Genomic DNA, 4535 nt, shown 5'->3' on the forward strand with positions numbered 1-4535 from the left:
AAAAAAAAAAAAAAAAAAATTATTTTATTTATATGGCTCTTCCTAAAATAATATGTTCCCATCCCTCCCCAGGATAATGTTTCTATTTCTTGTCTAGAATTAATATCCCAGAATGTATTCTGCTCTATTTATCTATCCATGACCTAAAGAATATGAAACTTATTCTAGTGTGATTCCAACACTATTGCTAACACTGTTTTATGGCTATCAGGTGGGTGGAGTTAACATTTGTTATGTTCCACATTTTTTCTGACAGTGGGTAAATAGCATCACCTTTAGCACAATCGTACATCATTCAAGGAAACAAGAACCAATTCCAAATGATGGTAGGTATCCTGTCAGTAACCCATTTTGATCAGTGGCCCTGATCAAAATGAACACAAAACAATTTAATAGTTGCTGAGTACATGAAATAAGAATTCAACAGAAAAGAACCCCATTTGTATTGCTCATATATGTTGTTGAATCCAATGGTCAGTTCTCATTCCTTCTTTTGTTGTTTTTTTTGAGACAGGGTCTGGCTCTGTCACCCAGACTGGAGTGCAGTGGTGTGATCTTGGCTCACTGTAACCTCTACCTCCTGAGTTCAAGTGATTCTGTCTCAGCCTCCTGGGTAGCTGGGACTACAGGTATGTACCACCACACCCAGCTAATTTTTGTATTTTAAGTAGAGACGGGATTGCACCATGTTGGCCAGGATGGTCTCAAACTCCTAGTCTCAAGTGATCCACCCACCTAGGCATCCCAAACTGCTGGGATTATGGGCATGAGCCACTGTGCCTGGCCTTTCATTCCTCATCTTATTTATGAGCAGCATTTCATGTAATTTGACCATTCCTCCCTTGGCTTTTAAAGGACACCACAGCCTTCTTGTTTTCCTTCTACTTCCCTGGCTATTCCTTCATTGTTTCCTCCTCTTCTTTCTGACCTCCTTTTTTGGAGCATCCCAATGCTTACTCTTAGTTCCTCTTGTCTTCCCTAATGCATTCACTCCCCTTGTGATTGCATCTGGCCTCAATGTTTCAATACCATCTATACTTAACACTTCACAAATTCATATCTCCATCCAGACTCACAGATCCCACTACCTACTCGACATCTCCTCTTGGATATCCACTAGACACATCAAACTCAGCCTGTTCAAAACCTACTCCTGTCCCAGTCCCCTATTCCCCATCCCCACAGCAAACCCTTCTCCACTTATGGCTTTCCTATTCAGTAAATAGCAACTCTATCTTTCCAGCTGCTTAGGCCACAAATCTTGGAGTCATCCTTGACTCCTCTCTATCTCATAAAATCACATGCGGTCTGTCAAAAAACCCTCATTTATTGTGTTTTTTCTTTCTTTCTTTCTTTTTTTTTTTTTTAGACGGAGTTTCTCCCTTGTTGCCCAGGCTGGAGTGCAATGGCGCGATCTTGGCTCACTGCAACATCTGCCTCCCAGGTTCACGCGATTCTCCTGCCTCAGCCTCTCGAGTAGCTGGGATTACAGGCATGTGCCACCATGCCTGGCTAATTTTGTATTTTCAGTAGAGACGGGGTTTCTCCATGATAGTCAGGCTGGTCTTGAACTCCTGACTTCAGGTGATCCACCCGCCTCAGCCTCCCAGAGTGCTGGGATTAGAGGTGTGAGCCACCACACCCAGCCTTGTATTTCTTGATGTATTGCATCTCTACTTCCACAAGAATGCAAGTTTCATGATGACAGAACTTCACTTATCAGTTCTATTGTGTTCTTCAATGTGTTACAAGTACCTAGAAAATAATGCTTGGCATGTATTAGATACTCAACTAATGTTTGATGAATAAATGGGTGAATACATAGTAATTTGAGTTAAGAAAGTGGGATATAATTGCTTTTGCAATTTTTATTACTGAAGCTAAAAGCAAAGTATATGTCTGACACTGTCACGGTAGGAAGATCCCACACACAGGGCCAGGACATTAGCATAGCTAAAGCCAGTGTGAACAAGGGCAAAAGAGGTAAGGAACAGAAATGCCATGATTTTAAATTTATGGGTTCTTTTCAGTTGTACTCAAAGGTTCCACAAATCAAAACAAAGTCATCAGAATATGCTGAAAACATCAGTTGTAAAACAAGTTGCTTTTCTTTTGGCAGTGCAAGGATGGAAATAAAAAGCAGGAGAAAAAAGGCAAAATTTCCCAATTACATAAAAATTATACCTTTCTCTCTTGGGAGAGCATGACTGTAGATTGTGTTTTATTGTACAGTTGTAGCATTCATGACAAAATATTTCTAGGAAAATCCACTGAAGCAGAACATAATTATATGGTTCTGTAGAAATGTATTTAATTAAATAAGAAAATCATAAACGGGTTATAAAATTTTATAACCTGAAAAAGGTCAAAGAGATCATCCAGTCCAGACCCCTTACTTTATGGGTGAAAATCCTGAGCCAAAAGAGATTAGGTGACTTGTCCGAGTAACACAGCTAATGGTGAACTATAACTTATAACCAAATCTTTTTTCTTTCCATCTAGAGCTCTTTGCTAATACCACATGATGCTGACTGGAACTGAAAGAAGTTAAACTGTATTAAGAAACAAATAGTTTAAATAGAATTCTTCCTGTACTCAAATTTCTCTATTCATGTTTCTTATTTGACAATACAAAAGAAAAAATAAACATACATTAACACATTTAAATGATTTTTAAGTTGTACTGTCCTCATAGCATCATAAAATGATAGAACTCGACTCAAAGGAATCTTAAGAGGTAAGTGGAACTTGCAACTCAATGAATACTTCTATCCTATCTTTTCCTTGGATACCTCCATGATATTGTATGTTCAATTAATGGACCAATTATATTATTTGGAAAGTCTTCAAGTTGAGCTTAACCTATTTTTCTAAGGGTGTTGGTGGGGGTGGCAAAAGTACTTCTACCTAGCAATCTTAGTTTTCTCTTAAACAATGAAGATATTATTCCTTTCTGATTATGCTCTTCACATATTTAAAGAAAAATCCTTTAAATTGTGTATACTTCAGGCTGTACATCTGAACGCCTTTGCTTTACATGATAGTTTCCACAGTTATCTATATTATTGTAGTCATAGGTCTTTGAATCCACTAAAAATCTATGATCAGTACCTGCTTTTTTCCTCTCACAAGCATAACTCACTTTCATTCACTCATGTGCTTGCTATAAATTATGAGAGGGAATTATATGTCAGGCTCTGTGCTAAGTGCTGAGAGAACCCCTCACCCACATGTACACTCATGGGAGAATATTCATTGAAGAAATTCCTAAAAAGACATGAATTGAAATTCCTTTGTAAATGGGGTTAGTTATTGTTTCCTGTACCAATGGTGCATTTAAAGAGGTCGTTACAGTATTTTTATTTCACCAAGGATAGAATTTATATCTCATCTCTGTATCTTCAAGAAAGCAGCACAGTGTCTTAGAAGCAGCCCTCAATACAAATGTGTTATACTGAAATTGACTTATCCATGCTTATCACCCACACAGATAAAGACACACCCAATCGAGCATTTTGTAGTAAGGACCAACTCTTTCATTATTAGATAGACCCTGACATTGCAATAAATAAGAGACTATTACCGAATAGCTCCATGTTGTAAATAATGATTATTCAAAGAACATCCACTACCGAAGAGAATGTCTGAGATGAGGAAAGAAATCAGGAATAATTTATAATTTCAAAGTTAAATATCATTGAATTTTTAATGTACAATGTTCTGTCACTAGTGCTAAAGAGGATGTGTTGATCAGTAATGTCTTCTGAGGTCTTAGCTTGTACCCAAGAAAATGGCCAAATGTGACTCCCTTGTCAGCACATGAACCTATTAAGAAACAGGATAAGCTGGGCGCGGTGGCTCAAGCCTGTAATCCCAGCACTTTGGGAGGCCGAGACAGGCGGATCACGAGGTCAGGAGTTCGAGACCATCCTGGCTAACACGGTGAAACCCCGTCTCTACTAAAAACACAAAAACTAGCCAGGCGAGGTGGCGGGCGCCTGTAGTCTCAGCTACTCGGGAGGCTGAGGCAGGAGAATGGCGGGAACCTGGGAGGCGGAGCTTGCAGTGAGCTGAGATCTGGCCACTGCACTCCAGTCCGGGCGACAGGGCAAGACTCCGCCTCAAAAAAAAAAAAAAAAAAAGAAACAGGATAAAAAACAAATCTAAACATTAAAGTATTATTAACAAAATAATGATCTGGAATATTGCATTTCTAAATCTCACTGAGATCTTTAAAGAAAGCTTTAATTTCTTTGGGATTTTTGTCAAATAGCTTCAGCTATATGTATATGATACTAATAATTATTTAATGCCTATTCTGCACAATTCAAGTGCATTTAAATTCAGAAGTCCTTTCTGAAATGAGGCTGAGATCTAATAGCCCTTTAAAAACTGTTCATAAAAGATTATCACCAAATGTCAGTCATTTCTTTCCATATCTCTGTTATTCTGAGTATACCTATAGTCTCTCTCAGAAATGGCTCAGCTCTCTGCATCCTACTGGCCTTCTTAGTCACCTCTTCATTCCAGTTTTT

This window comes from Colobus angolensis, unplaced genomic scaffold (assembly GCF_000951035.1).
Source record: "Colobus angolensis palliatus isolate OR3802 unplaced genomic scaffold, Cang.pa_1.0 Scaffold41, whole genome shotgun sequence".
Lineage (NCBI taxonomy): Eukaryota > Metazoa > Chordata > Mammalia > Primates > Cercopithecidae > Colobus > Colobus angolensis.